This window comes from Muntiacus reevesi, chromosome 9, assembly GCF_963930625.1.
Source record: "Muntiacus reevesi chromosome 9, mMunRee1.1, whole genome shotgun sequence".
Lineage (NCBI taxonomy): Eukaryota > Metazoa > Chordata > Mammalia > Artiodactyla > Cervidae > Muntiacus > Muntiacus reevesi.
Genome location: NC_089257.1, coordinates 48621247 through 48645566, shown reverse-complemented (window position 1 = coordinate 48645566; position 24320 = coordinate 48621247). Strand labels below are relative to the sequence as shown.

Genomic DNA, 24320 nt, shown 5'->3' with positions numbered 1-24320 from the left:
CAACCAGCACTAAGTACATTAATTAACACGTGGTTGGTCTTCAGTATATATTAGTTGAATGTACGAATGTGAATGTGAATGGAAAGAGGAGAGACTATTGTCATGGTGAACCAGAGACTGTACTTAAAATTTCATCCCCCTTCTCCTGCTCTCCAGTGAAGAATCAGACTTAGCTTGACCTGGCCCAGAAGAACCCAGCTCCTGACCCACTTTGATTGAAGTTTGTCCTGTTGTGGAGGCAGGATCCTTGAGTACCAAGAGTTCCACCTGGGTGTTTTCAGTTTTAGAGAGTTGGGCTGGCTGTGTTCTGCGCACTCTAGGCGAGAGGATTTCAGAGGAGTGCAGAAAAAGGAAGCACTGAGCATGCTCTCGGCAGAGGCAGGAGCAGAGGGAGAACAGTGTATGACGACCCTGCAGGGAGCGTTTTATTTTTGTCGTCAGGCTATTCTCTTTCCTCCCAGGGCTGCCCTTCTTCCTGCCTTGGGACCTTGAGTCATAGTCTGACTCTAAATCTCAAACAACCTTTTGTCTCATTCTGTGCAACTACTCTTTGTCCTTTAAAACTTGCCTCTCTTTTCGTCTCCCACAGAAATCCTTTCATGAGCCCCTCCTCTCCCACCTACTGTGCTTTTGAGCACTTTTAGTCTGGAACTCACATTTGAATTATTTCCTATTATGTCTTGCTTCCCTGAGTTAGACTGTGAGCTCCTTGAATTCAGGAATCACGTCTCATGTTTATTTGCCCTCCGCTAAAAACAAAGCAGTGATCAGTCACTACTGTTGATTTTATTGAGGAGGCTGATACTAAAACTTGGAAGATTATCAGTAGCGGAAAAACTGAAGATGGTAAAGGATATGAAGGTAAAACTTAACCTTGGGTCGCTTCTCTAGAGTCTGGATCAGGGGAGTCAATGCCTGTGCATCTTGACAGTCTCCCGGTGTACATGGGAGGAGGGTGGGCTTCCTGAATTCTGGCTTTTGAAGGTCTGCCTTCCAGCAGTAGTCAGCATAGAGGCAGGTGAGGTGTTCAGGGTGTGGCTTTCAGGGAAGAAGAGGGAGGGCGGGCGGTTGGGGCCCCACACAGCTGTGATTGACTTGGGGGTGAACAAGCTCCATGCCAGCCCCCCTAGTACAAGGGAGCTGTCAGCCCACATGGTCGATTGGAGCACGAAGGATCCCTTACAGCCTCTCCCCTGAGCTGGAAGCAGGACGGGGAGCAGCAGGCTAGTTGGCTGGCTTGCCCTTTCTGCCTTAAAGCACTTTGTTTCTGTTGCTAACAACAGACATGGGTAGTGTAAATAAAGTGCAGACACATAGACACATATGTGGAGACTGAAAATTGGAGTTGTCAAGGGCAGGGGAGCGGCTGAGTGAAAGGGGACTGGAAATGTGTAGCTAACTCTCTAAAGATGCATAGCGTGCCCTGGGCCCTCCCTTCAGCCTTTAGCAATGGACTGCCCTTAGAGGGCAGGCTGGGAGGTCAATAACTATATAAGCAAAGTCTTAGAGGCAGGAGAGTAGAAGACATAATTCTGGATGCCACAGATTTCAGAGACTTGCTTGTTACAGTTGAGTATAGTTTTGCTCAGGCACACACGCCTTTGAGCTAGGTGCCAGTGATCCTCGAGGGCTGATGGCGGCAGCTTCTTCCTTCCGTCCTGCCTTTTCTGTAAGGCTTTGCTCATTAATCCCTTGTTGCGACCACAAGTGATGTACATGGATCAGCAGCAGCCGTGGCCTTTCTGGCAGCCCTGACCTGTCAGAGCCCCCTGAGGTTTGCACACCCAAACACATGACTGGTGTTTTGAGTGAGCTTCCTTAGAATGGTTCCTGATGCCAGTTCAGCCTGGCTAGGAAGAGTGATCTTACTAGCAGGAGCCTGAATCGTTAGCTGTCACAAGAAGTAAAAGTTGAGTCTCACGTGAGAGGAGCTTCTTTGGAGACATGAGGTGTAGACAGACTGTGATGAGGATGGGTGAGGGGGAAGACTGTGAGTTTCTACTGCTGGAACTGTAAATTGGGGCAGTTTGATGTTCTCTCTCCCTTCCTCCTCGAGTCTAAGAGGACGTCTGGAGAGCCTCTTCTGTTTCTGATTCAGGGGGAAAGAGCTGCTGTGTTGATGTGATATGTCATGTGAAGTCACTCCATTTGTTACTGCAGAAGTTAAAGGACCTGTGTACATGTGAATAGGTTACCTATTTTTACCATTGAGAAGGAATGCGGGATTTTTCCTATAATGATAGCAGTCTCACTCCCATTCAGTAACCTTTCTAGAACAGGAGAGAGAGGAGTGAAGTTATTATTAGGGTCTGAGATTCGCACACCACCCTGGAGCACCTAAGGGGTTGCCCCCCACATGGCCCCCAGTAGCTATGCAGTCACAGTGGTGCAAAGTCTGGGAACTCCTAAGGAAAGGGTTGGTTGCTTTCTTTCTATTCTCTGGCTTAGGGTAGGGTTATGAAGCCGAGTATCTGGTTCTTGGAGGAGTAGTTGACTAAGGTTGTTAGTGAATGAGATTGGACCCAGCCGGCCTCTGAAGCTGATAAGCAGGGCAGGAGACAGCCCCCAAGTTGGGCAGAGAGAATGCTGGTTCTTGTACTAGAGTAAGTTCTAAAGCACCATGCCTGGCGATGCTTCTTAGAAAGGCTGAAGGAGAGGCAAGTCCACCTCACCCAACTGGACTTCCTCTCCCACCCCCACCTTTGCCCCTACAAATGTTGCAACAAGCCGCCTCTGAGGTCTGGTTCTGGACTCCCCTACCTGGCCAGTTGAAGTGAAAAGGGAGGTTTGTGGCCCCTCCCACCAGTTAGGAGCCTGGAGGGTTGTGTTGTTTTCTTCCCCCTGCCCTTAGTGAGTGGCCTAGTGCCTGACACAGAGGAGTTGCTTGCTCATTGTTTGTGGATCTGATGGTCTCCCAACTGAAGTTTGGGAGGGACCTTAGACTGGGCCATGGAGCATGGCTAGGATCTGGATAGCAGGGAGGACGGGAGAATTCCAGGTTGGAAATGGTTTGAGTGTAAAAACACAGCTGCAGATGCAGAAATGGACATGTATGGAGCAGGGAGGTGTCCCGCCTGGAGATAGAAGTGCATTTGTGTGTGTGAGTGTGTCGGTGGTGGGGGCGGGGGGGGAGTGGGGGTGTATGCAAATCTGTGTGTCTTTGCATGGAGGGGAATGGAGGATGGTAGGGGAGTGATGGTGGTTGGGTAGAGAGGGTGGTTGAAAGAGCGGCAGGGAAGGAAGAAGAGGGAAGTGAGATTGGTTGGTAGCATTTGACAAGGTTCTGGAGGACCCAGAGGAATCTGGATTTGGTGTGATTGGCATTTGTGTGTGTGTGTGTTAGTCACTCAGTCATGTCCAGCTCTTTGAGACTCCATGGACTGTAGCTCACCAAGCTTTTTGATCCATGGAATTCTCCAGGTCAGAATACTGGAGTGGGTTGTCATTCCCTTCTCCAGGGCATCTTCCTGGCCCAGGGATCGAACTTGGGTCTCCTGCATTGCAGGCGGATTCTTTACCATCTGAGCCACCAGAGAAGCCCATGATGGGCAGTTAAGGAGCCCTAAAGAGGAACACGATGATGATACTGAGATTCTAGGATACTTAGTTGTTTATGAGCAGGAAGAGATGGAAGAAGAAAGGAAACTAGTAATGATACTGGTAACACTTCACATTTATAGATTGCTTCCATGGCTGGCATTTGGTAAAGTGCTCTTTATGTAATCAGAGACCATTGTAGTAAGCTTGGTATGAGGTGGTTAGCTGGAGAAAAATTGCGCAGCAGATGACATAGTTAGCTCCTTCATATTTGGCTATATTTGGCTCTTATTTGGTTAAATAAGAAATAGCTCCAAGAACATCTTCTTCCTGAACTCTGCTTCCCAAAATGTGTCCTTGAAGCCTCTGGAGCTGGGGCTGTTGTCTGGCTCAGCTGGGCTGCTCAGCATTTGCACACTTGCTGCCAGGAACTAATGTCCTTGGGCCTCAGCTGGGGTGTGTCCCCAGTACAGCCATCTGGAAGGTCAGAGAAATTAGCCACTAGAATGTACCCATTAGTGTTTCGAGAGGTTACAACCTGTCAGTGGAATCCCAAGCCTGGGAACTGCTTTTCTCACAGGGCTTTTCAAAGTTGGAGCATGCTAACAGTTCTCTAGCACTGACTGCTCCCTTATTTGGACACTAAATTTTCAGGGTGAGATTAGACTTCTCCTTTGTTTTAGGAGAGTTTTTAAGGACCTGATATCCCTGTGAGTGATTTTCAGAGAGAGAGTGTGACATCAGAGCCATACGTTTCTTCCCCTTTTTCTTTCCTTGGCCTCTAGCCCACCCATTTAGGAGAGTGGGAAGGGGCCCCTGTCCACTCACCTCAGTCTTGTAGGAGGAAAATGGACAGCACATCCTGGAACCAAGAGTCAGAGTGGCCTGGCTGCAGGGCTGGGGGGCAACTTCAAGCCCCGCCTGAGGGCTTGTTTCTCGGCTTTGGGGAACTTACTGTGGCCATTAACTTGGCAGAAATGTAGTTTATCAGTCCAGTTTCATGTGAGGGGCTGGGAATGGTGGTGCTGCTGAGGGGTGAAGAGTCTTCTGCGGCAACTTTAAGAGCATATTTCTTCCCCTGCCAACCTCCTAACATGGACGGCTGATTGTACTGCAAGCCCGGCTCTGTCGACTTCTGCCTTTCCTTCTGGTTGACCCCCGTGAACCTCACAGAAGTAATTCAGCTCCTGGCAGTGACGTTGGATCCTATTGGAGGAAGGGAAAGCAGGAAGGGGAACATGATGTTTCTGTCAACAAAGGTGTGCTCTTGCTAGTTGGAACGCGCCATGAGGTGGCTTTCAGCCCTTGGGTGATTACTGTGGGCTTAAATTGTGATGTGGTGTGTGGAAGAGGCTGTAAATCATGAGACTGTAGGGCTGTGGAGTGAAGGTAGGGCCTCCAACTGCAGTCGCCAAGAACCGAAGGTGAAGGCTGGCCGAACTGGGGAACTGCTACTGCCCAGAAAGAAAGCACTTTGGGCAGTGGTGAGTGCTTCGCTTGCAGTATATTATTTAATCTTCGTGCTTGGAGCTGTCATCTCCACCTCAGAGTTAAGGAAGCTGAAGCCTCGAAAGCTTATTCACAGCTTGGTAGCTAGTAGAAGTAGAGTTGGAATTCATACCCCAGACTACTCTTTTCCCATTATTCCTTACAGAGGAAACAATGAGTAACCACTACTTTTAATAAACATTCTATATCAGAAGAGTAACAGATTTGCAGAAAATTTGCAAAGATAATACATGTAGAGTTCCTGTTGGCCCTGCAAGCCATTCATTTTTTTCTTCCTCTTCTGGTCCATTTTATGAGGATTCATGGGGGTGAAGTAGAGATTTGGAATAAGGACATTTTTTTCTCCCAAAGATTCCAGCTTAGTGATTTTTCAGCTAAAATTTTTGAAAGTCCATTCGAACATATTATTTCTTCCCCAGGTCTACCCTGTCTCAGTCCTGCTGGAAGGGACTAGACCTGGCTTTGCCATCTGGTTTCAGAGTCAAACACCCTACTCTCTTGACTTTCTCAGTAGAGCTGGATAGCAGCTGAGCTTCTCAGAGGTAGGGAAGGCAGGTGGGTGTGGGGAGCATTCACACCAGCTTGGCTTCTGGACCTTCTGCCTGACAGGGTTGTGATGGGGGTGTTAGGAGTTTCAGTTGATGTTTCCTGGCCTGCAGCCAGAGCCCTCCCAAGGGACATGGGGAGAGTCTAGGCAGTGAGGCCTGTTTGCTTGGATGCTCTACTGAAAATCTGTCCTTGTACGGTGCAGAATGGTTTGTGGTGGTCGCTGCTCTAGGCCCAGGCCTCAGGCTGCAAGCAGGCAGGCTGGCTGTGGGCAGGATAATACCCGTGGGCAGCTGGTGTGCTTTGCTGGGTCCCAGGCATGTTGTCCATTTAAGGGAAAGGGGTCTGCGATCTCCTTGGCTCTGGGTGTGAATGGGCTGGCCTGAAATTTGCTCATGGCCTTTGCTGGATGTGCTTTTTCAATGAGATCATTCCAGAATTACATTCCTATGAAATTATATTTTGCTCAGGACGTGAAGCTGGATTTGTGTAAAAGCACTGGCACTAAAAACTCCAGGCTCAGAGTGGGGCAGAAATGAGAATTGAGATAAACAGACCTTTAGAAGGAAGGGAAGGCAGAAGGAAAGAGAAAACAGTTGTTAAAGGATTTTGCATTTAAAATTGGTGCACTGTAAGCATACCAAGGAGTTGGGATTGCCACTCAGACTGTGCAAAGGCAGAGGTGGCGTGTGTTGTCCCAGCTGCCTGCCGCCCCCAGGCCGTGTGGGCTTGGCCTTCTACATCTCATTTTTCTCTCTTTGCTTTTTCTCTTTCTCTTTGTCTCTGTCTCTCTTGCACACACATGTACAAGTGTATACACATACAGCCCCTTCATGCTGGCAGTGTGAGATGACCATATTCCGTATAGTTCAGCCTTGAAATCCTGTCTACATGCTGTTCTCTTAGCTCTGAATGTCCTTCTCTCCCTTTGCCCAGGTACGTCTCGTCACTCTCATTTCAGCATTGCTTTTCTAAAATCTATTGTGCTGCTCTCAGACAGAGTTATTTTCTGGCACCTTTGTGCTCTCACTCCCCTTGTGTGTCCCACTCTTCTCGTCCTTCTCATTTGGTATTGGAGGGCAAGGAATATTACCCTCCCCAGTGCCTGGTAAAGAGTCAGATTCTCATTAGCTGATTGTAGAAGAGAGGAGCCAAATGAGTGAAAAGTTGGGAACTGCAGGGAGGGCAAGCCACAGAATGTTGGCTAACATAGCATACGTGACCTTGGAGGCTGAGAGACTAGAGAGTCAGACTTGCAGAAAAGGTAGTTAGTTATATGTGTGCATGCGAGTGTGCACAAAAGCATGGGGAAGTTTGTGGAATGGTAAGATGGAAAGCCCGGTAAGTTCCAGATTGCACTGGCAAACTTCAGGGTTTAGATTCACTCAGGTTAGATGAAGCTGCCCCCTGAATAATCCTTGCGAAGTTGCGAAAGGACAGAGAGGAAGGAGCTTTAGGTTTGGAATGGGAGGGTTCTGGGTGGTGATGGCAATAGTATTCTTAATAATAACAGCAACAGCACCAGTAATAACATAGTCCTCACACTGGACCAGACACTATTCCAAGTACTTTTCGTATTTTAGCCCTTTTATTCTTACAATAATCCAGATGAGGTAATTAATTATTGACATATGAAGAACTGCATAATAGTTTTAGACCTGGTTCTGCACTTACTAATTGAGTGACCTTGGGGGCAAGACAGCCTCCCTGAGCCAGTTTCCTTTGTTAAATGGAGAAAATACCTTTTGCATTTAACCACTGGGGTTTGTTTGGCAGACTCAAATGAGCTAGCAGTGAATGTTGTTTTGATAAGTCTAAAGCTTTTTAGACTCTGAAGGACTTGGAACCAGAGTTGGAGAAGAAGGGTGACCTGCATAGTAATTGTGGTTGAGATATTGGGCTCATACGTAAAGTGCATGCTGCTCTGAGTGTGGGCCATAGTTGTACTTTACAGAGGCTCTGTGCTGGCTAGTGGCGGTATCATTGATTATATTTAGAATCAAGACTTGAGCTTCCATTGAAAAATCAAGAAACTAGTTCTCAATGGACCTAAGTATAAATGTGAAATATCATTAGGGACAGATCTTAAGGGCTAACCAGGCCTTTCCTCCCAGCCAGGGAGGTAGTGAGGAAGCATGGTGGTGGGTATTTGCAAGGGGGAGAATTATCCTGTTGAGCCCTTGGGGGCAGCGAGGCCTCTGCAACCAGCAGCAGAGAGGCTGGCTCAGAGAGGTGGCCCATGTCGGCTCCCACAGCCCAGCCCCACAGCACTGGACTGCAAGGTTCTGTGGGCTGTTGGATGTGACCCATTTTTCCTCGAGCGAGAGATTTGTAGGGAGTTTGAGAAGTTGCCTTAAATCACTATGGCCTCCATTACTGAGGCCATAGTGGTCCATATGTGCGGGTACTGGGTCCTCAGATTGCCAGCCCTCGGGCTTGGGATTGCACTGTGCTGAGCTGGGCAGTGGATGAGGAAGATTGGTGAGGGGAACAGAGGGGATAGCATCTCCATGTGCGGCCCAGGAAGAGCAGTGTGGACCCCGGAGGCCTGTCGCTAACTGTAGAGCCGAGCAACCTCCTCCGTGAGGTCTGAGCTCAGAGTGCCTCTAGCCTGACTGTTGCCTGGATGGGCCGTGATGCCTGTGTGAATAATTATAGGTCACGAAACAACCATAGTCAGCTACATCCCTCAGAAATGCCTAATTGTAGGCTACAAATGTGAAAATATACAAGAGCTTAGACACATGTCATACCTCATTACAGAGAGCTCTGGCATGAGTCAGATGTGACTTGGGTGGCTCTTTGTCTGTCAAGAACTGCTTGGTGGGCATGCTGGCTGGCCCAGAAGAAGGGAGGAGGCATCTTCCCCATGCATCCCTCAGGGAGACTGGGAACTTAGGGAAGGGGGAGAAATATATGCTGTGCCCACAGCTTGCTCTTCATATGTGCACTTACATGGCTAAAAACCTGCGGTTACCCAAGGTAGGTTTGATTCCTCTTTAGGCATTGTCTTCAGCACCAGTTCACAAACCACTTTAGAAAATGTCACATTTGAGTCTTGGGGTCTCTGGCATTTGTGTCTCTGATGTTTTTGCATTCAACTATTCCTTTTTTAAAAAAAAAAAATTGGAGTGTAGTTGCTTTACAATGTTGTGTTACTTTCTGCTGTACAGATCATGAGTCAGCCATATGTGTACATATATCCCCTGCCCCTTGAGCCTCCCTCCCACCTTCCACCACATCCCACCCCTCTAGGTCATCTCAGAGCACTGAGCTGAGCTCCCTGAGCTATACAGCAGCTTCCACTAGCCATCTGTTTTACACAGGGCAGTGTATTTATGTCAATGGTGCTCCCTCAATTTGCCCCACCCTCTCCTTCCTCCACTGTGGCCTCAAGTCTGTTCTCTACGTCTGTGTTTCTATTCCTATTCCTGCAAATAGGCTTATCAGTACCATTTTTCTAGATTCCATATGTGGCAGGATATAACTATTCCTAACACTTCTGAAGGCCTGGGATGCCTAGTCGTTTGTAAATTGCTGGCATCCAGGTTTGAGACAGTGGTGCAAGGACTCAGGACAGCAGGGCACCTTGGCACGCTCTCAGTGCCCAGTGTTGGCACACCTGCTGAGTCCTCTAGGCCTCCATTCAGAATTACCTGTGCATTTGTGGGGCAGGTAACATGGGTTAGCACAAGGATTCTTCGAGTGAGTCTGTGAGGAACTTTGGGCACTTGTGAACCTCCTAAACTGGTAGACAGAAGTGTATGTTCTTAGAAATTTTCTGTGGAGGTTCTTGGTGTTTATTAGATACTCGGAGGGGTCTGGGACCTCAAACAGTTGTACTTTTTAAAAAAAATTTTTTTTTTCATTTATTTTTATTAGTTGGAGGCTAATTACTTTACAATATTGTAGTGGTTTTTGCCATACATTGACTTGAATCAGCCATGGATTTACATGTGTTCCGCATCCCGATCCCTCCTCCTGCCTCCCTCCCAACAGTTGTACTCTTAAAAAGTAGAGATTTCGGGAATTCCTTGGCTTCCCAGTGGTTAGGGGACCTCTGTGCTTTCACTGCTGAGGGTGTGGGTTCAGTCCCTGGTCAGGGAATCTAAGATCCCACAAGCCATGTGGCATGGTCAAAAAAATAAATTAACCTAAATTAAATTATATTAAAAAATTGGAGATTTGGGACCCTCTCAGTATGTACCCCTTTTGATATCGAGGCTCCACAGGTTACTTGACAGTTACTGCTTCTTCTGACCCAAAATACTTTTCTCTTGTTTGCACCCTTTTTGTCCTATGGCTCTGAATGAGTTATCATCCTTAATGGATGCAGATTTTCCTTCAGAGAAAATTCAGATAATGTTCCAAAGTTTCTGAGGGCAATTGCCAAACAGGAATTTTAGGAATGTTTTGAGAATGTATTGGAATAAACATTCAGGCCTCGAAGGACTACCCTGAAGAGGAGAATGTCTGTGTATATTGTGTATCTGGTATATTGCATATCATAGTTGTTAAATCATCTGTTTCGTTACCTTTAGTTTCATTACCTTTAGTTCATACCCTCAGAAGTTGGAACCAAGTCTGTGTCCCCAGTACAACCTGGAAGATCTTGGAATTCTTTCCTCGCAAGATAATCAGTCTGAGGCTGATGGGGACATTTTAAAGTTCTTTAGAGAAGTGAGGATATCTGAAATACCCCAGGTTACCTAACTGGACCGTACTGACTTATTGCTGGGCTGAGGGAGCTCCAGTTTACATAGGAGCCTACTTTGTCTTGTCTGGGGTGCTTGGGGGTCTTTGATAAAATGCCCAGCTGGACTGGGCTGGTCTGGTCCAGCACTGGGCTGTTTCTGCATGGGGCCTCTCCCTGGCTGAAGGTAGCCTTAGCTTGGTCCAGATTCCAGGCTTGTGAACAGTAGCAGTAGTGGTGGGTGGGGTTTATCTATTAGGGTCCTGTTTCCTCTCAGTTTAAACTATCTTAGTCACCTCTGAAAATGAAGGAATCTCAAGAGTGGAAGGAACCTTACATGCTCTCTGTGCTAATCTACAAAGCAGGGGGAGGAGAAGACTCACCTTATCTACTTCTCTGACCCTTGGATCCCCAGCATCTTAACTGAGTGAGTGGCATGTGGTAGGGATTCAAAAATACTTACTGAGTGCATGAGTAAGCACCAGCTTCAAGCAGACCATTGTCCTTGCTTCATTTGTTCATTTATTTCACAAATATTAATAAGCTCTTACTATGTGCCACTTAGTCTAAATTCTGGGGTATACTAGAGTGACTCAGACTGTCTTTGTCCTCAGGAGCCGAGTCTGTAATTTAGAAGTAAGGAATTAAAAAGAACTTATTGTCTGTAATTGAAATTTAATAATAAAATGTTCTCATCTTGGCCATTCTGGATCTTCTCATTGTCTAAGGTCTCTTTGGGGGACCACAGATAACATATCTAATCCCTTTTTTACATGAGGGCCTTTCAGAATTCTCAGCGCAATTTTCAGCTTCCCCATCCACAGACTTCTCTTCTCCAGGGTAAACATTCTCAGCTCTTTAGTCATTTCTCCTGTGACATGCCTGTGAATGCTCTGTCCATCCTGGTCCTCAGGATGCAGTCCAAACTGAGTCTGTCCCTCGGACAGTGTGGAGTTCAGAACCCAAGGCAGTTTCACAAACGTTAATTTCCAGGGAACGTTCCAGCCTGGAGCCTTTCCTGCATTTCAGCTTTGCTCTGCTCACCCTGGGCTCAGACAACGGATAATGGAAAGAGAAAGTTCTGAACTTGGCCAGACTGAGAAGATCTTCATATTTGGCTAATTCTGGAATTAAAAACTTTAGTCTCTGTTCTGTCCTAGCGCCACTACCCCACCCCACTCCCCTTGGTATAGATGAATCTGCACACAGCCTTGCTGTCAGTGGCTTGCTTGCCTTTCATTTTCAGAGCCAGTGCCCTTCATTACCAGGGAAATTAGCATGAAAAAGCAAATTCCAGTTCTATGACTTTATGCAGTTCAAGCCCTTTATCACATTCTCTAACCCCACTCCCTACTGAAAATGATAGAAGTTGGAGTCTTGTGACATCACAACAGTTGTCTATTGTATCAACAGCTGTGATGTCACCAACGGAGGATTATGACTTCAGGGAAGAATAGAGGGAGGGAATGTATCAGACCAGAGACCCCCAGGGTGGTGGTGGGGCTGGGGGAGACTCGCAGGACACAAAGGCATAATTTTCATGTAAATCTTCACCCAAAAGCCCAGTTGCCCTTTCAGCGGCTGGGCTTTCCATGGAATCCCTCTTCCAGATTCCCATCACTCCCTCCCTCTGCGGATTAATGGTTTGGTTTGTGGGCATTGCTCAAGTCTGAGCGTGTGTGGAAGTCCCCTGCTGGCCTGCTGGCTTCTGGGCTGGCTTGGGGTTTTATTCATGAGGTTCTGGCTGAATATAACTTTTCAAGAAAGGACTTCAGAGGGGAGCCTGGGAGCCTGGGGTAAAGCTGATGCAGATGTAGGCATCTTCTAGGCTGAGAGGGAACTGGTATGCAGCCTCATCTTTCCAGCCAGAGGGGCAGTTGTTCTGTCAGCTGTGGGGGAAGCCTGCGCGTGCCGTCCACAGGCCTGAGTGCTAGCCTGCCCACGTGCTGCTGGGGCAGGTTGGGTCCGCCCCGGGAGCTCCTCCACGGCTCCTTGATGCAGAGACTTAAAAGCACCTGCTGCAGAGGTTCCCAAACTTCCTCAGTTTGTGGGCCTTTAGTGCTGAAGTAATTTTTCACAATGCTCAGAGGCTGAATATTTTTATGAAATATTTAGGTGTAAACAATTTAGTAAGTGCTTATACATCCTAATGACTGAGTAGCCATTTGAAAAACATTATATATATAAATTGAAAAATATTTTTAGAGGAGGGTTGGGGGGATTGGTGAAATAGGTGCAGGGGATTAAGAGGTACAGATCTCCAGATATATGATAAGTAAGTCATGAGGATGTAATATACAATATTGTCAATAATATTGTAATAACTTGTATAGGACTAGATTTATCATGGTGATCATAACATATGCAAATATCAAATCACTACCTCGTACACCTGAAACTAACATAATATTGTCATCCATTTCAATTAAAAATATTTGTATTTCATTCTCAAATAGCCACAGTCACTAACTAATGGGATGTAGTGGGCACTGCACAACATCTCACGTGTTGGAATTGCATTGGATATTGACATCCCCATTTCCTGTTCCACATTGCTTTTCACACGGTTATTGCTTTTTAATCACAGCAGCTGCTGAAAACCCAGTTTCACAAAGAAATGACATCATCTAAAAGAATGTAGTACAATCTCATGTTAAAACTCATGGGATGTCCAACAAATTTTGAATATTGCCCTTGTTTCCCTCAAAAATTTAAAATATCTTGCAGCAGCCCCCTGTGAGTTCCCTGTGGTAGTCCCGGGCACCTCTGCACACAGTTTGAGAACCACAGAAGCCAAGTAGCAGTTGCTTCATTTAAAGGAGGAAAAAGGCCAATTCTGTCCCCATCATAACCTTGAAAGCAGTTGGGTAGATGGATGGACAAATGCCCCTTATCTTCAGTCTCAGCTCCTGCTAGACTGTATAGGGGAAGGCTTTTCTTTGACCAGGGTCTGTGTTTGTGACTGCCTTTGTCCCTGGGTGGGGAAGAATGATAAGGAGAAAAGACTTGAAGAACAGCAGAAGAGGAGCATCTTTTTTATTTATTTACCATTGCCACGCCACAGACATGTGGGATCTTATTAGTTCCCTGACCAGGGGTCAAACCCATGGCCCTACATTGGGAGCGTGAAGTCTTAACCACTGGACCACCAGGAAATCCTTTTTACATTTATGTTTTGTTGATTCAGGGCCCTCTGAACTAAATGGCTTAGAGAAAATGGGATTTTAACACCAAGAATTTGGGGACCAGGCATGAAACTACTGTCATTTCTAACTCTACCCAGATAGAGCTGGGCTGCAGGAGTGTTCTTGGGATGGAGGATGGTTTCCTGCCACAAGATATGACAGAGACCAAGGAACTTACTTGCTCTGGTTTCCATTACAGAGCTCAGTGCCAACCTCTCCAGACTCTGGGTCTATAAAACCCTGGGCAAATTACTTAGCCTGAGCCTCGGTTTCTTCCTCCATAAAATAGAGATAATGACAGCTAGATTAAATGAGATAAGCACGTACTTAGAACAGCTGAGCCTGGCTGTGTATGTACACTTTCTTCTACTCCCTTCTAAGACTGGGACTTTTATCCAAAGGGAGATTCAGCCCCAGTGATCTGGCCAAGATCTGCAGTTTGAGAGTGATTAAACTTCTTCTAGATAACTTTGCTTTGTGTACCTAATGTTCCCTCTCTGCTGAGTTCTATAATCTGTGTACCCACTCTGAAGTACACTCTGTGTACCCACTTTTTCACTCTCTAAATGGCATTTTTTTTTTTAATGAACAGAGTTCTTATTTAGTGTGATCTAACTGATCAAGGTTTCCATTATGGTAATCTGATTGATCAAGGTTTTCCATTATGGTTATTGCTTTTTGTGCTGTTCTTGCTCCAGGGTCTCCTTGGCTTTTGCTCACGGTTTTCCTTCTGCTAGCAGCAGCGTTCTTCCTCTGTTTTCTTTGTCTTCCACAAGTCCTACAAGACTCAGCCCAGCGTCACTTCCTGTCTCCTCCAGAACTGTCCCCCGCATCTGTCCTGTCCACCGGGTTAGGTGTCTTTCTCCTTGCTCTCAGAGCTCTGTGTCCATACGTCTGTCAGAGCTCTTGTTACATTGTACCAGCATCTTTCCTTTACTGGATCATCTCAGGCAGGATGGAGAGCTGCTCAAGGGCAAGGACCAGGGTATAGCTCAGTGGCAGGGGGGCCTGGCCAGGAAGATGCCCTGGAAGGGTTCAAGTGAGTAAACAAATGAAAGTCTCAGACGCCACACCTGTCTGTCCTTCTACTTCTCTGATGATATTTCCCCAGCCTTTCATGACCTGTGCCCTCTTTTGATGAGCATACAGATCTTCCAACAGATGGTAAAGTGCTACCCCTGAGAGCGCGCTCCAGACTGAGTTAACTACTTGACAGTGCTTCAGAGAGGGCTGATCAGTGGCGTCCCAAGCAGCAAACATCAGGATAGGAAAGCCCTGTCATTCATCAAGCCCCGGAGAAAGGACCTTTGTGTTTTATAACAGGAAAATCATTGTGATCTTTGCAGAGAGCAACCTCAGCTCTGGGGCTGAAGCCATACCTGCTCTGAATCTGTTCAGAGGTGTTCAGAGGACATGACCCCCTTCTGAACGTTCTGAGTGGGTGTGCTTGCTGCAGGCGGGTCAGACTCTGAACTGGGAAGGCTGGTGGTATTGGAAGATGGGCCTGGACAGATGGGCCTTCTTTCTGGAAGAAGGAAAACCGTGAGCAAAAGCCAAGGAGACCTTGGAGCAAGAACAGGACCAGAAGCAGTAACCATAATGGAAAACCTTGACCAAGCTGCTCACTCTGTCTGGTACAGCCACTCTGAGCTTGTGGAAAATGTTCTTTTTGTTAAAATGTATTTATTGATTGGATTTTCCTGGTGGTCCAGTGGTTAAGAATCTGCCTGCCATTGTAGGGTAGATGGGTTTGATCCCTGGTCCATGAAGATTCGACATGCCATGAAGCAAGAAGCCCATGTGCCACTACTACTGAGGCTCTAGAGCCTGTGCTTTGCAACAAGGGAGGTCAGCACAGTGAGGAGCTGGTGCTCGGCAACTGCAGAGAAGCCCCCACGTGTCACAACTAGAGAAAGCCTGCATGCAGCAACGAAGACCCAGCATGGCCATAAAGAAATAATTTTAAAAGTATTTATTGGGGGCCTACTGTGTGCCAGGGTCTGTCCTAGGCACTAAGGGTACAGCTATAAACAAAACCCCCAAATCCCTAGCCTCATGGAGCTTATACAGATATAATAAATAAGTGGAAAAGAAGAGTAGTTGTGTTGGATGGTGATGAATGTTATGGAGAAGGGTAAAACAGGAAAAGGGAGAATAGGAGGGCTGAGGGGATAGGGTGGGGGAAGGTTTTTTAATATAGTAATTTCTTAATACTAAATTTAATAATGTGATCCAGAGGAGTCTTCACTAAGAAGGTGATGTCTGTCCAAAGACCTGGGAGGTGAGGGAGAAACCTCTCTTGGGGGAGAATGTTCTATTTGGTTATTGAATAGGGGACAGTGGGTGTGGAGGCCTGTAGTTGGAATGTGCCTGGTATATTTGAGGAAACAATAAGGACGATGTGGCTGGTGGGGAAAGTGTAAAGGGAAAGAGTAGTTGAAATGAGGTTGGAAGTATCATAGAGACCTAGATGATGAAGACCTTGTAGATCATTGTGAACATTTTGGCTCTTACTTTGAGTGATTGGGATCCATGTTAGGGTTTTGCCAGAGAAGTGAAAAGATCTGCACTGTTGCTGGTGATGGCTGCATCTGATGATGGTAGCTTATTGAGGGTCTGTTCTGATTGTTTCTGTTTTCTCGATGAAATAGGAAACAGTAAGAGCTAAGGACAGGGGAAGAGGTCTTGGGGCTGAGATTTGGGGGAATGCCAGAGACTTCAAGTATGTTACCTCTTGGTTCTGAGTATTCTTTGTATTTTATATATGGCTTCTCACTGGTTTTGATGTTCTCATGATAGAGGTAGAGTATTCTCCCTATGCTACAGATAGGAAAACGAAGGTATCGAGACTTCCCCAGCCCCTCTAGCCCTTACCACTTCCTAGTCTTCTTCTGAGAAAGTTGATTTGTGGGTGGTGTGTTTTTCTGGAGCAGGGCAGGCGGGCATCTTGCCATCGGTCAGGTTGAGTTCAGCTAGGCTGAAGAGCATGGGAAGAGTGAGAATGAGGTCAAGATTTAGGATCAGGAAAGGCTTCAGAAAGAAGTTGACATTTGAACTGGATATTTAAGAAAGAATGGGGGTGGAGGACTTCACGATGGAAGGAATTGGTTGAATAAAAGCCTAGAAGCATGAACATTCCTGGCATGTGCAGGAAATGGCATTTAGTCTGCTATGACTGGCAAAGGGAAGGCCCTGGTATGAGCTAGGTCTGTGGCCTTGGAATCCCCAACATGTTTACAGAACCCACAAGGTTCTTCTTGCCAGGGTGGAAGAGGGCAGGCCTTTGTGGGGAAGGCCTCCATTCTCCAGATGGAGCAGGCTCCATCGTCCTAGCAGAGCTGGGCTAAGGTCCTTGCTAAGAAGCTGAGTTTCCAGACTGGCAGAAACAGCCATGTCAAGGTTTATAAAACTGTCTTGGAAGCAACCAGATTTCCTTTGGCCTGGGATTGACTCACAAGCCCTCAGCCCATTTTAGGCTTTCAGGAAACATTTAAACCCAGCTTCAAACCTCCACAGAATCAGTACTGAAGTGGAGAAGGACCATCTGGCAGGAAAAGGGACTGAAAATGGTTGAGGTTGAAAACCCCAACTTAAAGGCCTCTTTGAGGAGGAGAGTTGGGAAAGAGGATGTGGGAGTGATAAGTGGACAGTGAGGAGATGGATAGAGAGCTTAACTTTTTTTTTTGGGTTATTATTCAACAACAAAAATGATCTTTTTTGTGACTGGTTGAGGAGGATTTCAGCCTCACAGGGACCTGTAAAAACACTCGGCAATTCTTCTGATTTCCCAGCAAAACAAATCTTGGTCCCTCTCCACTTGACCAGGCTCAAAATCTCCTTGACAGTTTTGCTCGAAGGGTTTTCTGGACCTAGAACCCCAGAACCTGGGGCTGGAATGGAAAAGATCCAAGGTACCAGGTATGTAGAAGTACTAACGGAGAAAAAGGGTCTGGCATTTTGGAGGGAATTGGGGGATCAGCTTGAGAAAAACCTTGCTGGCTCCCTTGTGATAGCTTTTGATTTCCAGGACCCAATCTCTGAGCCCACTTTCTCTCCTTTTCCTTGTAGCTGCTTGATTTTAGGTACAACAGAGCCAAAAACAAGGTTGTGGGCAGATAACAGTGAGAAATGAGTCAGGAAAGGAAGGGAGGGAAAGGGGGGGTGGAGGAGGAGAAAGCCAGCGTGAGTGAGATGAAGGCAGGTTTCTCAGGAACAGTCTCTCTTCCTGGGTGTGTTGAGTGAATTGTTAATGCAGGAGCGTCCCGGAAGGTACCGGGGCACTTGTGAGGAGACCGAAACTCCTGCGGTAGAGGGGACTGGCTGAGGGGTCTGGGGGGAGGGGGGAAGGCCTGCTGGTGACAGCCCAGCTGGGGGGCAGCTACAGCTGGAAAACTCCCTTTCATTGGTTGTACAGCCACCATGACTGTGGGGGGTGAAAGAGTGCGCCTTACGGGATAATGGCCAGTGCTCGGATTTCTCGTGCCCTTTGTCTTCCTGGCCTTTGACTCCTTGGGGGCCCACTTTTGCCATCAGTTAGCAAATCAGTTAACATTTATTTGTGGGCCTTTTAGGTGAAGACCTCTCTGCTCGGTACTGAGGATTGTTCAAAATATGAAGAAGAACTCTCTAGCACTGCCACGCCGCTTTTTCAACCATGTGGGGACAGAGGGGGCCAGGGTGTCAGGAGACCTGGGGGATGGCTATGAATGTCCTAGGAGGGCCAGGGAACAAAGAGGCTGTGGAGGTGAGCTGCTGCAGCTGTCAATCCAGGCAGAACTCTGAAAGATAAATAAAACGCTTCCCACCTTAGCCCAGCCCAGGGACACCTACAAGAGCTCACGCTGTAGAGAGGTCTGGCTTGAGTAGTTAAAAGGAACTCTAATGATGACCCTTCCTGAAGCTTAAGTGCCAATGTTGGTTGCTGAGACTCTTGGGGGAAGAAATTAAAGATATAGGCCCTTCTTTGGGGGAGCTGCCAGTCTGATCCTTATCTTCTCGGTCTAGAGATGAGGAAGGACTGCAGGGGGGAGTCAGTAAGAAGGTGAGGATGGTCTGGTGGGTATTCCCTGGGCAGGGTGAGTAGCGGGTTGACCCCAGGGTAGTCAGACCGTAACTGTCCAGAACCGGATTGGGCTAAAACCAGGTTCTCAGGACACAGAGCTCAGTTTCCTTTCCTGCCTTCTCCTTCCCTGTGGGCTGCTTCCTAAGCTGTTACTTCCACACGAGAGTTTGCTTAAGAGATTAGTGGAATGTCAGCTCAGCAGAAATTCCCTCCTGTGGTTTAGAGGTTTCCTTTGTGGAGGCTCTGGACTTCTTACCTGGACCAGTCGAGCGGATTGCTGGGCAGTATTTGTGTTTCCTCTTGATGGCGACTTGAACCCAGCAGATCAGGAGGCCTCCCTCCACACACGTGCATCTGTTCCTTAGCACTCTCAGGGTTCAGACGTCTCCTTCTCAGGGGTGAGGCACACTGTCATGTCCAAAATTAGGCCTGCGGAAAGGTACCACACAGACATTTAGAAATGTCACCTAACCAGGGTGATCAGAAGGTTCATTCTTAGAGGCTGATCACCCCTCAGAAGGAGCCCCCTTCAGAGACTGAAACCTCTAAGGGATTTTCCTCAGGCCGTGGGGAGAGCACCTGTGGATGGGGTGGTGAGACTGGATTGTAGGGGGAGAGAACCCTAAGGGAGCAGGAGGGAGAACGGCAGGATGCAGGCTGGCCTGAGCCACAGCAGGGAGCCCAGAGGGTCTCTCCTCCAGTGGAGTTCGGGGGGATAGGTGGAGGGCTTCCGGAGGCCAGAATCAGCTGCTCCCTGTCCTGCACAAGCCCCGCCCTCCGGGAGGCTTTGCATGGCTGCCCCCAGGGCAGTGCCCCCTACCCTTCCCTGCTGGGACTTGGGACACGGCACTCACCTGCCGACTGGGAGAGGCAGGTCACAGAGCCGAGCAGAGCTGGCCACCTGCCACCGCTGGGTGCGGAGGGACAGCGGTAAACTGGGGAGGGCTTGCTGCATCTAAATGGACTTCCAGCTGCTGCCGTATAGCAATACAGAAATGATGGCAGATTTTTCAAGAGAATCCAGAATCTGAATTTTTATTTGCATTTTGTTTATATTCACCCAATTCAACTTAAAAAAAAATAATATAAAGGGAAGGCCAAATGAGACACACTTTTGTTGTTGCAAACCACCAGTTTATAAACCATCAGTTATAAACTCTTGTTCCCAGGAGGTTGAAAGGGGAAGTGAGGAAAACCTTTGTTAGCTACCAGGGGCGGGTGGCAGGAAGAGCTGCTTTGAGATACAGGAATTCAGAGCACCCTGAAGACTGAGGACCCTGTTTAGGCCAGGTGTTGATGCTTTGACGGGATCCCATGATGTGCCTGCCTCTCTGTTGAGGGTCAGTGGTTCTTTGCAAGTGGAAGAAGCTGGGGGTGGGAGGAGGAAGGGGTACCTAGTCACATCTGGGCAGACTCTAGGGAAGATGGTCAGTAGTGACCCTTCAAACCTTTACAAGCTCTCAGCCTGTGGTAGTACACAGGTTTTCACACAGGTCCATAAGACCAGCCTGAAATGCTTACTGAACATGCAGATTCCTAGGCCCCATTCAAGAGGGAGAGATGGGGCCTGTGACCTTGCATTTTTTTTTAAACAATCACCCCTGTCAATGTTAAGGAAACTAAGTAGATGGTAGACTCAGAGCTGAGTCAATGCTCCTGCCCTGTTCCTTCACCAGATGAGTGATCTTGAGGCAGTCTTTTAATCTCTCAGAACCTGCATTTCCTGATTGGAAAGTTATCACTGATTCACGGAATGGTGAGAGCTGAACTAGAAAATGGGTGGAGGTCATGCATAGACCTGCCTCAGAGCTGTGGCAGGCCACCTGGGCCCCAACTCCTGCCTTGCCACTTTCTAGCTGTGTGACGTGGGACGAGTGATTTGACTGCTGTGCACCTTGGTTTCCTTGGTGGTGGTGGTGGTTTAGTCACTACGTCTTGTCTGACTCTCGTGACCCCATGGACTATAGCCTGCCAGGCTCCTCTGTCCATGGGCTTCTCCAGGCAAGAACATTGGAGTGGGTTGCCATTTCCTCCTCCACTGGTTTCCTTGGTAACATGTAAATAATAATAGCACCCACTTTGTAGAGCTGCCACAGGGATTAAATTATTTAATCCTTTAAAATGCTTTTAACTTTAGCTATTATATAAAGAATCTAGCAGCACCTTTCATAATAAATGCATCTTTTTTTTTAGATCACAAATAGGTTAAGGCTTACTTTCAAATGCCACCTCTCTATAAGGACTTCCTGGAGTCCACTTTTTCCTTCACTTTTCTCCCTTTGCAGTAGCTCCTCCAGGGAAAGGATTGTATCTGTTCATTTTTGTTTATTAAAAAATTTAATATTTACTAATTTGGCTGTGCTGGGTCTTAGTTGCGGCATGCAAACTCTCAGTCATGGCATGTGGGATCTCGTTCCCTGACCAGGGATTGAACCAGGCCCCCTGCTTGGGAACATGGAGTCTTAGCCACTGAACCACCAAGGAAGCCCCCATTTTATATCCTAGTACCTTGCACAGTGCCTGGCATAGACTCACTGGATTGAGTGGCAGTATTGGAGAGTCTGAAAAATGATGAATCTAGCTTGGGAATGGAGAAAGCGACTTCCAAATACCCAGAGAAGCATGATCTGGAAGAAAAGTGATTTATCAAGCTTGAGTGTGTCTGAATTACAATTACATGAGGTAGGTCATGTTATTATTATTGCTCTAACGGTGAGAAAGTTGAGTCTTCAAAACTCAGGTGTGCAATGACCCTTGACTAGCATCAGCTAGACTCCAAATCAAGTGTTCTTCCCACTACACCTTGAGAACCCAGGACTGTGATTTCTGTCTCAGGGCAGAGATTGTGGAGAAGTTCTAGTGGTGCCTTGTTATGTTCCCGTCTTTGGGTTGTAACTCTTCAAATAGTTGTCTATAATTTGTCAGAGCTGAGTTTTTGAGCAATTCGTGATTGGTGGTAGATCCTACTTGAACAATTTCATTTTCCAAACATGTAGTTTTTGGCTGAATTTTAGTGAAACAGCCTCTCATCCCCCTGGCTTCTCTGCTCTTATTCCCAGTGGGTGTTCGGTTTGCTTGGGAGTGTCTTCTCTCCTTGCAGCCAGACTGGCCAAAGGAGTCAGGCAGAGAGCGTCGATGGGAGTCTGGGGTGGCTCTCAGGGCCTTGGGAGAAGGCCCCAGGAAGCCAGCCATGCAGAGTGTTCAAGTCTGTGCTTCACGTGTAAAGGGTGAGCCTGGTCCTCAACTTCTCAAGCCGCTGGATTATTCCCAGAGCCCAGAGACTTGGCTGGAGAGAGCGGGTGGTGGGAGCACTGTGAGTAGGCACCTCTGACTGAGTGGGCCCTCCCGGGGTCTCTCTCAGCGGTGCCTGCCCACGATGCCTCACCTCCGGGGCCACTGCTGGGAACAGCAGCTGTCCTTCTGCAGGTATGTGACCAAGGGGCACTGCCACGGGCCCGGTGGCAGTTTTCATCCACTCCTTTCTTGGTTGCATCTTCATAGAGTTTTTCTTTTTGGCTCCAGCAAATACTACAGTTATCTACATTTTTCCTTTTTTCTAGTTGTCTCTTTGTTCTCCTGTTATAGCTTTTCAGAGCTGTGGGTCCACCCTTCTTAGATCAAAAATTCAGGGAAGGAAAGAATATATTTTTCCTCATGTTCTTTTAATATATTTCAGTTTCTGTTCTTTCCACAAACCTTCTGTCCTCCCCCTGAGGGCCTGCCCTGAAGCTGGTAGAGCATGTCCAGTGCTGTTATGATGGATTCTGATGATTATTGTGACCGTCGTTACCATGGGCACAGCTGAAAGCTCATGCTTAGCCAGTTGATTCCTTGTTGCACTGTGTTCCCTGAGGACCCTGAGAACTGGCCTGGGAAAGCTTCCAGGGGCTGCCTCTCCTTTCCCTTCTTTCTGTTTAACACAGAGGTCTTAACTTGGCTCTGGGCTGGGGCAGGAAAAGGACGTCTCTTGAGCGCCAGTTGCTCTGGTGGCAGGACTGACTCACCGTCGTTCCCTCCGCCCCATCACTAATATTATGCTGCATACTTAAGTTTATAAAGATTTTTCCCCCTGTAGGTTGGGAAGGCTTTTCATGAAGGATAAAAGTGAGGTTCAGGGGTTTTCTTTCTCTGAAAGCTTCTGTAGTATTCACAGGAGGAGGGATGGTTCACTACTGTCAGCATCACCTGCTATCACCTACAACTGCTTCCTTCCTTTCTAATTCCCACTTCACTCACTACCATCATCACCAGAACAACAGCCATGAGAGCTTACGCAAAGGCAGTGCATTTCATGTTGAAACTAGGAAAGAATTATAAATGATATTAAGATTGTGGGTTTGGCTTGTTTTTATCTTTGAGACCAATCACTTATTTGCACCAAGGTAATAAACAGGATACCCTCCAGGATTAAGGTCATTAGTGGCTATAAATAAATGTTTAACTTTCATATTCACCAAAGATGCTTAATTTTTCTCAATGTGATGAGAATGCCGATTAGAATAAGAGAACTGTTGTTTCTGTTTACTTTTTATTTTTCCTTGAAGGCGATGTTAGCCCAGAACAGAGTGCACATTCATACTGAAAATATGTTTGATACATCAATTATTGCTGTGTCACATCCACTCTCCAAGGCACTTAAAAATTTTAAAGGTTTTTTTAACATCTACGTTAAGATATAATGCACATGCTATAAAATTCACCCCTGTAAAGTGTACAATTCATTTGTTTTTTTTATATATTTGTAGAGTTATATAACCATCACCACTATCTAATTCCAGAACTTTTTTTCATACCCCAAAATAAACACCATATTCATAGGAGTCACTCCCCATTCTGCCACCCTAAACCCAACCCTGAGCCACCACTAATTTTATATCTCTGTAGATTTGTCTACCTCTGGATATTTCATAAAACTGGCATCAGAGTTCATCCATGAAGAATGTATCTTTTTATGTCTGAATAATATTACATTTTATGGATATACCACATTAAAAAAAAATCTTTTGGCCACCCCATGTGGCATGTAGGATCTTATTTCCCCCACCAGGGATGGAACCCATGCCCCCTGCATTGGTAGCTTGGAGTCTTAACTGCTGGACCACCAGGAAAGTCCCACATTTGCTAATTGATGGACGTTTGGGTTTCCACTTCTTGGCTTTTATGAACATTAGTATAAGTATTTGTGTGGACATGATTTCTTCTCTCATGGCTATATATCCAGGAGTGGGTCATGCTGGGTCATGTGGTAACTATATATCACTTTTTGAGGAACTGCCAACTGTTTCCAAAGCGGCAGCACAGTTTTACATTCCCACCAGCAGTGAATGAAGGTTCTAATTTCTCCACAGTCTCACAGTCTAACTAATGCTTGTTTTTGTCTGTCTTTTTTATTGTAGTCATCTTGGTGGTGTGAGGTAATATTGGGTTGACCAAAAGGTTCATTTGGGGTTTCCCGTAAGATGTTACAAAAAACCTGAATGAACTTTTTGGCCAACCCAATACCTCACTGTGGTTTTGCTTTGTATTTCCCTAATGACTAGTGATGCTGAGCATTGCTTCATGTGCTTATTAGCCAATTTTATATCCTTGGAGAAATGGCTGTTTAAAGCCTTTGCATATTTTTAAATTGGATTTTGTGTCTTTTTTATTATTGAGTTGTAAGAGTTCTTTATATATTCTAGATACAAGTAGCTTAGCCAATATATATCATTTGCAGATAATTCTCCCATTCTGTGGGTGTCTTTCTACTCTCTTGTATTTTTTATAGCATGAAATTTTTTATTTAATA

The 24320-nt window shown here is 46.6% G+C and overlaps 2 protein-coding genes across 7 annotated transcripts in view; one reads left to right on the top strand and one right to left on the bottom strand.

Annotated features, from left to right (window-relative positions):
* AKIP1 (A-kinase interacting protein 1) overlaps positions 1-2528 on the bottom strand; it is a 106154-nt gene extending 103626 nt beyond the window's left edge. The window contains exon 1 of the mRNA XM_065946205.1: positions 2523-2528. The gene's annotated coding sequence lies outside the window, so the exon portion shown is untranslated. The remainder of the gene's footprint in view (positions 1-2522) is intronic.
* Positions 1-24320, top strand: part of DENND2B (DENN domain containing 2B) — a 160091-nt gene that overhangs the window by 74388 nt on the left and 61383 nt on the right. The gene's annotated exons all lie outside the window — the stretch shown is intronic.